The sequence below is a fragment of the Myotis lucifugus genome, unplaced genomic scaffold, assembly GCF_000147115.1.
Source record: "Myotis lucifugus unplaced genomic scaffold, Myoluc2.0 scaffold_1486, whole genome shotgun sequence".
Classification (NCBI taxonomy): Eukaryota; Metazoa; Chordata; class Mammalia; order Chiroptera; family Vespertilionidae; genus Myotis; species Myotis lucifugus.
The window spans coordinates 31,550-43,403 of record NW_005872534.1 but is presented as its reverse complement, the minus strand read 5'-3'; the positions used below and the strand labels follow the sequence as shown (position 1 = coordinate 43,403).

General features: G+C 45.5%; 1 pseudogene; it reads left to right on the top strand.

Annotated features, from left to right (window-relative positions):
* The first annotated feature begins 7,257 nt into the window (after positions 1–7,257).
* LOC102437073 lies at positions 7,258–11,229 on the top strand (annotated as a pseudogene).
* Positions 11,230–11,854: the final 625 nt, after the last annotated feature.

Sequence of the window (11,854 nt, the reverse complement as noted above, 5' to 3'; positions counted from 1 at the left end):
TCTGTGTGTGTGTGTGTGTGTGTGTGTGTGTGTGTGAAGGGAAAGGCTCCCTTTGCTCCCTGGGCCCTCTGAGCACCTGGCACGTTCCCTGGCAGTCCAGGAAATAGAGTGGCAAGGTCCCATTTGAAAGGAGGTGGGTTGTATTGGGGCAGGAGGGAAGCTGAGCTGTCAGCAGAAGGAGGGGCGACCGATCTGGAATGCTGTGGGAGCCAGTCACCATCCCCCCTCGAGGGACACTTAATTCTGATGGACAAAGCTGGGAAGCCTGTGACCAGGACCCCCTGTGGTAAAGCCTGAGGTGGCAGTGGACACCTGTGCTGGGCCCCTGCAGTGGTCACTGCTGCTGGGCCAGCCCCCAGATGCCCGGGAGCCCTCCAGCAGAGCACTGGCGCCGGCCCCTCCCACCCTCTGAACATGCCCTCTATCCACACGAGCTTCCAAAGAGGCTCCTGGCCTGGGGTAGGCTCTCTCATGTGACAGTCTTCCTGAGGGGGTTCTTCGCAGGAGGCAGGCACAGTCCATTGAAAAACTAGGAAAGATGGGTTTGGGCTGCCACAGTTCTGCTCTGCCCAGAGGCTACCACAGCTGAGCACCTCAGGGGACCCAGGAGGCAGCATGAGAAAACGCCCTCTGGAGCAAGTTGGACCAACATCTGAAAATCAATGTACTACACTCTTATCCACAAAACAAGGGACAAAAGCCAAAGGATCATTTCAGTAGACACAGAAAAAGTATGTGGCAGAATTCACACCCTTCATGATAAAAACATCCAAAAACCTAAGAATAGAGAACTTCCTCACCCTAGTCAATGATATACCCTGATAGTATGAAAACCCCACAAATAACACGGAATGAGAGATCTAATGTTTTTCTCCAAAGATCAGGAAGAAGAAAGGGATGTCTGCTCTTGCCACTGCTCAGTGCACTGGAGGGACGAGCCAGGGCAATAGGGCAAGGAAAAAGAGGATCAGAAAGGAAGAAGTAAAACTGTAGATGACATGATCTTGTATATAAAAAATCCTAAGGACCTGGCCTGTGTGGCTCAATAGTTGAGCCTTGTCCCATGTACTAAGAGGTTGCTGGTTGGATTCCCAGTCAGGACACATGCCCTGGTTGTGGGCTTGATGGCCAGTAAGGGGCGTGCAGGAAGCAGCCAATCAATGTTTCTCATCACTGTTTCTCTCTCCCTCTCCTTCCTCTCTCTGAAATCAATAAAAACATATATATATTTTTTAAAATAGTAAGGAATCCACTAAAAGTGCTTCTATAATAAGTGAATTCAGCAAAGGCATAGGATTCAAGATCAATTGTATTTCTATACACTTGCAATTGAACAAAGTAGGAATGAAGAATTTTGCTTACAATAGCATCAAAAGTAACAAAGTACTTATGAACAAATTTAACAAAATAATTGAAAAACTTACATTTTGAAAACTATAAAACATTGTTGAAAGAAATCTAAATGAATGGAAAGACATCCCATGCTCATGGATTGGAAGACTTATCATAGTTAAGATGGCAGATTACACACACCCTGTTAATATCTCGGTGGACTTCTTTGCAGAAATTTGAGAAGCTGGTCCTAAAATTAAAGGTGCTTAGAATAGACTAAAAAATCTTGGAAAAGGACAAAATTGGAGGACTTGCACTCCCTGATTTCAAAACTTACTACCAAGCTACAGTAGTCAATGTGGTGTGGTACTGGCATAAAGATAGACATGTAGACCAATGGAAGAGGATTAAGAATCCAGAAATAAACATTCAATTTTATGACCAACTGATTTTTGATAGAGTAATGATAATTAGATGGGGGAGAATAATCTTCAACAAAAATGCTAGAATAACTGGACATGTACATACATAAGAATGAAGTTGGATTCCCATTTCATACCACATACAAAGATGAACTAAAAATGTATCAAATATTTAAACATATAAAACTGTTAGAAGAAAACAGGGATAAGTCTTTGTGACCTAGGATTAGGCATTGGTTTCTTAGCTATAACATCAAAAAGCACTAACAACAAAATAAAGTGATAAATTGGGCATTATCAAAATTTTAAAATTTTGTGTTCAATGGATATCATCAACAAAAATTGAAAAGACAACCCACAGAATGAGAGAAAATGTTTGCAAATCATGTATCTGATAAGGGACTTGTGTCTAGAACATGGAAAGAATTCCTACAACTCAATAATGGAAAGAATACCTGTCCCAATTTTTAAAAATGGACAAAAGATTGAATAGACATTCCAATAAGCACATGGAAAGATGCTCAGCATCATTAGTCATTGAGGAAATGAAAACCAAAACCACAATGAGATACTACTGCACACTCATTAGGATGCTATAATAAAAAAGACAGATATTAGCAAGTGTTGGTTAAGATGTGGAGAAATTAAAACTAACATATTGCTGGTACAAATGTAAAATTGTGCAACTACTTTGGAAAATAGTCTGACAGTTCCTCAAAAAGTTAAACTTATCCTCACCCTGGCTGGTTTGGTTCAGTGGTTAGAATGTTGGCGCTAGAACCAAAGGGTCTCAGGTTCACTTCCTGGTCATGTGCACATCCTAGATTGCAGTTTGCTCCCCACCCCTGGTCAGGGCTGTGTAGGAGGCAAACAATCAATGTGTGTCTCATGTCACTGTTTCTCTCCCCTTTTCTCCCTTCCACTCTTCCTAAAAATCAATGGAAAAAATATCCTTGAGTTAGGATTAAAAATTAATAATAATAATAAAAAACATATCTTCGCCTTAACCAGTTTGGCTCAGTGGCTAGAGCGTTGGCCTGTGGACTGAAGGGTCCCAGGTTCGATTCTGGTCAAGGGCATGTACCTTGGTTGCAGACTCGATTCCCAGTGGGGGTTGTGCAGGAGGCAGCTGGTTGATGTTTCTCTTTCATCGATGTTTCTAACTCTATCCCTCTCCCTTCCTCTCTGTACAAATCAATAAAATATATTAAACACACACAAAAAAAACATATCCTCAAAATATTAAACATAGAACTGCCATGTGATCCTGCAATTCCACTTCTGGGAATATATCCAAAGGAAATGAAAACACTAACTTGAAAAGATATTTGTACCCCCATGTACATAGCAGCATTGTTTCACAACTAGAGGCCCGGTCCCTGCAGGCCAGGCCAAGGGACCCCACCGATGCACGAATCCATGCATGGGGCCTCCAGCATGCACATAAGATCTTTGGTTAATCTCTTCCTGCCCTCCCCACTTCCTTCTGAGATTCCATCAGTCTGTTCCATGTTGCCTGTGTGTTGAGCATCTGCTCCCTGGTGATCAGTGCATGTCATAGCGAACGGTCAAATGGTCGCCCAGGCTTTTATATATAGAGATAGCCAACACATGGAAACAACCTGAGTGTACACCCCTGGATGAAGGATAAGGGAGATGTGGTATATTTATACAATGGAATGTTATTCAGCCATAAACATGAGGAAGTCCTACCATTGGCAACATAGATGGACCTTAAAGGCTAAGTGAAATGAGTCAGGGAAAGACAAATACTGTATGATCTTACTTATATGTGGAATCTTTAAAAAACCCAAACAGAAAAAGATGAGGCTTGTAGATACCAGGCAGAGAGTGAGGGGAGGGGAAATTGGAGGAAGGTGGTCCAAAGGTACAAACTTCCAGTTTTAAGGTAAATACCAGAGATGTAATGTACAAGATGATGACTGTAGCTAACACTGCTGTAAGTAGGCATATAGGAAAATTATTAAGAGAGTGAACTGTAAGAATTCTCACAAGAAGAAAATTTTTTTCTTTCCTATTATAAGAGGGATGTTAGCTAAACCTATTGTGGCGATCACTTCACAATATAAGTAAATCAAACCATCATGCTGTATGCTTTAAATTTATACAGAGATGTATGTCAGTTATCCTATATAATAGAAGGGTAATATGCAAATAGACCAAAGGGCAGAACAACAGAACAATCAATCAAAGCATCATATGCTAATGATATGCTAAGGCTGCTCAACCACTCCCTATGACATGCACTGACCACCAGGGGGCAGACACAACCAGTCAACCAGTCGCTATGACATGCACTGACCACCAGGGGGCAGATATTCCAACCAGTAGGCTAGCATGCTGCTGGGGTCTGGCCAATTAGGACTGAGTGAGATGGGTCGGACACACCCTGGAGCCCTCCGGAGGTCCCTCCCTGGCCTGATCGTGTACTGGCGGGGTCCCTCAGCCTGGCCTGCATCCTCTCACAATCCGGGACCCCTCGGGGCATGTTGGAGAGCTGGTTTCAGTCCCATCCCGCAGGCCACTCCCCTTGGGAGGGCGCCAGACGCAGGGCTCATGGCTGGTGAGCGCTGCTGCAGCAGTACGAGCCTCACCCGATCGGGACTGATTGGGCACGAGCCCATGGCAGGCACAGTGGGGCCAGGATGAGTGGGAGTGGCAGGTAGGAGCTGCAGGCGGCGTTGGACTGCAAGTTTCTCCTGATCCCTACAGGCCACCCAGAGGGACCTCACCCGTGCACAAATTCGTGCACCGGGCCTCTAGTTTCTCAATAAAACTGGGGGGGGGGGGGCGGGAGGGGGGAGTTAAACATAAGAGTTACCATGTGATCCAGAGTTAACATATGATACCACTTTTAGGTATATATCCAAGAGAAAGGAAAAATGTACAGGAATGTTTATAGCAGTATGATAATAGCCCCCAAATGGAAACAACTGAAGCGTCCACCACCTGATGGGTGGGTAAATAAGATGCATTTCATACAATGGAATATTACTTGGTAATAAAAAAGAATGAAGTACTGTACTGCTCTATTCTACACATGGAGGAACCTTGAAAACACGCTACGTGAAAAGGCCAGATCGAAAGGCCACATAGTGTATGATTCTATTTATACAAAATGTCCAGAATAGGCAAGTCCATAGAGACAATAGATTAGTGGTGCATTAGGACTGGGGGGAGGGGGTTTGGAGGGAAAGTGGATGTGACTGCCAACGGGTGTGGGGTTTCTACAACCCTGTGAATACACTTAAAACCACCGTGTGGTGAATGACAGATATGCAAGGGGTAGTACGGAGGCACCAAGAAGGCTATTTAGCCCGACCTGAAGGCGGGGAAGGAGACAGTAGCCAAGAGTTCGCAGGTGAGGCTTGGCCTGTGGAGAGGGAAGAGCCACCTGAGAGGAAGGCGGGGCATGAGCAGGGGCGTGGAGGGGAGGAGCAGTGCTTTGGGGAAAGACAAGCAGTTCGGTTACTGGAGGAGAACATGGGCAGGAGCGGAGGCTGGAGGTAGACCGGGGCCGGGCACACAGAGGGCCTTCTCGGGGATGGATCCTTGTCCTGGGCTCTGGAGCCAGTGCAGGGCTTCCAGGGGGGTCAGGCCTGTGTGCTGGGCCGTTCATTCTGCCAGTGCAGCCCGAGCCTGGGAAGCAGGGAGAGGCTTAGTCCTGGGAGAATTGGAAGACTGAGTCAGGTTGTGCCAAAGAGATCGGGGAGGAGGTAGGAGAACGGAACCTTCTGGTGGTAACAATGGTTAGATGTGGAGGCTGAGGGAGAGAGAAGAGTCCACAGTAGCCCACCTGCCTCACCCCCGAGCATTCCCTTTTGTCCATCAAACGCTTACTGAGAACTTACTAATTGTCCGGCACTGTTCTAAGTGCCTTCCACATGTTTACTCATTTAATCCTTACAACCACTCTACAAGGGGACTGTTCTGTTATCATCCCCAATTCACAGATGAGGAGGTTTGAGGCACAGAGAGGCTAAGTAACTTGGCTGAAGCCACACTGCTAATAAATGGCAAAGTGAAAATTTGAGCCTGGCTGGCATGGCTCAGTGGCTGAGCATCGACCTATGAACCAGGAGGCTGTCATTCAATTCCTGGGTGGGGCTCATGCCCAGGTTGCGGGCTCCATCTTTCATTGTGGGGTGTGCAGGAGGCAGCCGATCAATGATTGTCTCTCATCATTGATGTTTCCCTCTCTCTCTCTCTCTCTCTCTCTCTCTCTTCTCTGAAATCAATAAAAATATGTTACAAAAAAAAAAAAGACTTGAACCCAGGCCTTCTGGCTCCAGAGTCTCTGCATTTACCACTGCAGAGGTCACACCTGAGCCCTGTGCCCCCTCAATGCCCAGCTGCTTCCAGGAATGTTGCCCCACTGAGGCCCATCTCTGCAGGCAAAGCAGCTCCCAGCCTGCGTAGCCCCAGCCTCAGCCAGCAAGGCTGGGGCATTAAGGTTCTGCAGACGGGAAACTGGGACCCAACGATGAACTCAGGGGCTCAGGCAGAGTTGTTGGCAGAGCTGGTACCAGGCTCCTGGTTTGTGTCTGCAGCCCCTGGTGGCCCCGGCTGACAGGGCCTGAATGGAGGTGCTGTGTGTGTCTGTAGAGCCCCTCCAAGATCTTTCTCCTGTGTCCTCCTGTCTGGCACCCAAATGCTTTTTCTTAGATGGCCCAGGCAGTAGTGAAAAAGATACCTTTATAACGTTTTAATACATTATATTAGAGGTAAGGGTGGTTCTGTTTTACCCACAGCGTCTACAGGAATTGCTGCAAATTTAACTTCCTTTCAGTGTGCACATATCCATGCACCAGACCACTAGTCCATATATAATCAGCCAACTGGCGAGGGGGCTCAGAGCAGGATTTCCAGGGTGACCAAATGTGCCAGAAGCCGGTTCATCCTTGCTGCTTGACACAGTTGCTGCAGGGAAGAAATGTCTGCACAGCATATGTTTCAAGGGACCTGGCGTATGTGGCATACTTTTCTTAATATGTTTGCTCCCCTTCTTGGTGCTATGTGTTTTAACCAAGGTCATCTCTTTGAGAAAGCTTGTTTCCCCAGGTAGGGATTTTTCCCTGAAGTTAGGGAGGGAATAAAACCCCTTAACTAAGTGCCAGGCGGTAGTTAATCACTTTAACTACGAACCAACATGCTTAAGCTACATAATCTTTTTTACTCCCTGGAATGGAGATAAGAAACGCCCTATCCTTTGGAATAGAAATTGATAGGATTAAAATCAACTGGTATAAATACAGATGTAACAAGACAATAAGACACAGAACCTAGCTGGAGGTCCTGGGAGAACCTGGCTAGGCTGCTGATCAACTGAACGCTGCCTCCGTGTCATTCCTTCTTCGCCGACTCTGTCCACACCTTTGGGAACCGCTGAACCTGCTGGGACTGGACCCCAACAATTGGCACCCGCTTCCTCGGGGCACATGCGCAGAGGCCAGCCCCCAGCTATTTTCCTCCGTGACAGCGGCAGCGAGCGGAAGGGCTTGGGAGTGCCAGTTCTGCCTGTGTGTTTGAGTGGACAAAATGGCGAAGATTGCCAAGACTCACGAAGATATCGAAGCACAGATTCGAGAAATTCAAGGCAAGAAGGCAGCTCTTGATGAAGCTCAAGGAGTGGGCCTTGATTCTACAGGTTATTATGACCAGGAAATATATGGTGGAAGTGACAGCAGATTTGCTGGGTATGTGACATCAATTGCTGCAACTGAACTTGAAGATGATGAGGATGACTACTCATCATCTACAAGTTTGCTTGGTCAGAAGAAGCCAGGATATCATGCCCCTGTGGCATTGCTTAATGATATACCACAGTCAACGGAACAGTATGATCCATTTGCTGAGCACCGACCTCCAAAGATTGCTGACCGGGAAGATGAATACAAAAAGCACAGGCGGACCAAGATAATTTCCCCAGAGCATCTTGATCCTTTTGCAGATGGAGGGAAGACCCCTGATCCTAAAATGAATGCTAGAACTTACATGGATGTAATGCGAGAGCAGCATTTGACTAAAGAAGAGAGAGAAATTAGGCAACAACTAGCAGAAAAAGCTAAAGCTGGAGAACTGAAAGTCGTCAATGGAGCAGCAGCATCCCAGCCTCCCTCAAAACGAAAACGCCGTTGGCATCAAACAGCTGACCAGACTCCTGGTGCCACTCCCAGAAAGCTGCCACGTTGGGATCAAGCAGAGACCCCTGGACATACCCCTTCCTTAAGATGGGATGAGACACCAGGCCGTGCAAAGGGAAGTGAGACTCCTGGAGCAACCCCAGGCTCAAAAATATGGGATCCTACACCAAGTCACACACCAGCGGGAGCTGCTACTCCTGGACGCGGGGATACACCAGGCCATGCAACACCAGGCCATGGAGGCGCAGCTTCCAGTGCTCGTAAAAACCGCTGGGATGAGACCCCCAAGACAGAAAGAGATACTCCTGGGCATGGAAGTGGATGGGCTGAGACGCCTCGAACAGATCGAGGTGGAGATTCCATTGGTGAACCACCCACTCCTGGAGCCAGTAAAAGGAAATCACGTTGGGACGAAACACCAGCCAGTCAGATGGGTGGAAGCACTCCTGTTCTGACCCCTGGGAGAACACCAATTGGCACACCAGCCATGAACATGGCTACCCCTACTCCAGGTCACATAATGAGTCTGACTCCTGAACAGCTTCAGGCTTGGCGTTGGGAGAGAGAAATTGATGAGAGAAATCGCCCACTTTCTGATGAAGACTTAGATGCTATGTTTCCAGAAGGATATAAGGTACGTCCTCCTCCCACTGGTTATGTTCCTATTCGAACTCCAGCTCGAAAGCTCACAGCCACTCCAACACCTTTGGGTGGTATGACTGGTTTCCACATGCAAACTGAAGACAGAACTATGCAAAGTGTCAACGACCAACCATCTGGAAATCTTCCCTTTTTAAAACCTGACGATATTCAGTACTTTGATAAACTTTTGGTTGATGTTGATGAATCAATACTTAGTCCAGAAGAGCAAAAAGAGAGAAAAATTATGAAATTGCTTTTAAAAATTAAGAATGGTACCCCTCCAATGAGAAAGGCTGCCTTGCGTCAGATTACCGATAAAGCTCGTGAATTTGGAGCTGGTCCTTTGTTTAATCAGATCCTTCCTCTACTGATGTCTCCTACACTTGAGGATCAAGAACATCATTTGCTTGTCAAAGTTATTGATAGAATATTATACAAACTTGATGACTTAGTTCGACCCTATGTGCATAAGATCCTTGTGGTCATTGAACCATTGCTGATTGATGAAGATTACTATGCGAGAGTGGAAGGCCGAGAGATTATTTCTAATTTGGCAAAGGCTGCTGGTCTGGCTACTATGATCTCTACCATGAGACCCGATATAGATAATATGGATGAATATGTTCGTAACACAACAGCTAGAGCTTTTGCTGTTGTGGCTTCTGCCCTGGGCATTCCTTCACTATTGCCCTTCTTAAAAGCTGTGTGCAAAAGCAAGAAGTCCTGGCAAGCGAGACACACTGGTATTAAGATTGTACAGCAGATAGCTATTCTGATGGGCTGTGCCATCTTGCCACATCTGAGAAGTTTAGTTGAAATCATTGAACACGGTCTTGTGGATGAGCAGCAGAAAGTTCGGACCATTAGTGCGTTGGCCATCGCTGCCTTGGCTGAAGCAGCAACTCCTTATGGTATTGAATCTTTTGATTCTGTGTTGAAGCCTCTATGGAAGGGTATCCGCCAACACAGAGGAAAGGGTCTGGCTGCCTTCTTTAAAGGCTATTGGGTATCTTATTCCTCTCATGGATTCAGAATATGCCAACTACTATACTAGAGAAGTGATGCTAATCCTTATTCGAGAATTCCAATCTCCTGATGAAGAAATGAAAAAAATCGTGCTGAAGGTGGTAAAGCAGTGCTGTGGAACGGATGGTGTAGAAGCAAACTACATTAAAACAGAGATTCTTCCTCCCTTTTTAAAACATTTCTGGCAACACAGAATGGCTTTAGATAGAAGAAATTATCGACAGCTAGTTGATACTACTGTGGAGTTGGCTAACAAAGTAGGAGCAGCAGAAATTATATCCAGGATCGTGGATGATCTGAAAGATGAAGCTGAACAGTACAGAAAAATGGTGATGGAAACAATTGAGAAAATTATGGGCAACTTGGGAGCAGCAGATATTGATCACAAACTTGAAGAACAACTGATTGATGGCATTCTTTATGCTTTTTAAGAGCAGACTACAGAGGACTCAGTCATGTTGAACGGATTTGGCACAGTGGTCAACGCACTTGGCACACGGGTGAAACCTTACTTGCCTCAGATCTGTGGTACAGTTTTGTGGCGTTTAAATAACAAGTCCGCAAAAGTTAGGCAACAGGCAGCTGACTTGATCTCTCGAACTGCTGTTGTTATGAAGACTTGCCAAGAGGAAAAATTGATGGGGCACTTGGGTGTTGTTTTGTATGAGTATTTGGGTGAAGAGTACCCGGAAGTACTGGGCAGCATTCTTGGAGCACTGAAGGCCATTGTGAATGTAATAGGTATGCATAAGATGACTCCACCAATTAAAGATCTGCTGCCTAGACTCACTCCCATCTTAAAGAACAGGCATGAAAAAGTGCAAGAGAATTGTACTGATCTTGTTGGGCGTATTGCTGACAGGGGAGCTGAATACGTGTCAGCAAGGGAGTGGATGAGGATTTGCTTTGAGCTTTTGGAGCTCTTAAAAGCTCACAAGAAAGCTATTCGTAGAGCCACAGTCAACACATTTGGTTATATTGCAAAGGCCATCGGCCCTCATGATGTGTTGGCTACACTTTTAAACAACCTCAAAGTCCAGGAAAGGCAGAACAGAGTGTGTACCACTGTAGCAATAGCTATCGTCGCTGAAACGTGTTCACCCTTCACAGTGCTCCCTGCCTTAATGAACGAATACAGAGTTCCTGAACTCAATGTTCAGAACGGAGTGTTAAAGTCCCTTTCCTTCTTGTTCGAATATATCGGTGAAATGGGCAAGGACTACATTTGTGCTGTCACACCATTACTGGAAGATGCCCTGATGGATAGGGACCTTGTACACAGACAGACGGCTAGTGCGGTGGTGCAACACATGGCACTGGGGGTTTATGGATTTGGTTGTGAAGATTCGCTGAATCACTTGTTGAACTATGTATGGCCCAATGTGTTTGAGACATCTCCCCATGTAATTCAGGCAGTGATGGGAGCCCTGGAGGGCTTGAGAGTTGCTATTGGGCCACGTAGAATGTTGCAGTATTGTTTACAGGGCTTGTTTCACCCAGCCCGGAAGGTCAGAGATGTGTATTGGAAAATTTACAACTCCATCTACATTGGTTCACAGGATGCTCTCATAGCACATTACCCAAGAATCTATAATGATGATAAGAACACCTATATTCGTTATGAACTTGATTATATCTTATAATTATGTTGTTTATTTTGTGTTTAGTGCACAGCTACTTTACACCTTATACTTGCTTTGACTTGGTGATGTACACTTTTTTAAAAATAAATTAAATCTTGTTCAGATTATTACTGTTGTTCCTCTTCCCACCCCCCATAGCTCCACTCCACCTGGTTCCCGCCCCACCCTCTGCCCTTACCTCCGCCACCCACTGTCCTCATCCATGGGTGTACGATTTTTGTCCAGTCTCTTCCCACCCCCCCACACCCCTTTCCACCCTGAGAATAATCAGTCCATTCCCTTTCTATGCCCCTGATTCTATTATAGTCACCGGTTTATTATGTTAATCAGGTTATTTATTCACTTGATTTTTAGATTCACTTGTTGATCGATGGGTATTTGTTGTTCATAATTTGTATCTTTACCTTTTTCTTCTTCTTCCTCTTCTTAAAGGATATCTTTCAGAATTTCATATAATACTGGTTTAGTGGTGATGAAATCCTTTTGCTTTTCCTTATCTGTGAAGCTCTATATCTGACCTTCAATTCTGAATGGGTAAAGTAATCTAGGTTGTAGGTTCTTGCTATTCATCACTTTGAATATTTCTTGCCACTAACTTCTTGCCTGCATAGTTTCTGTTGAGAAA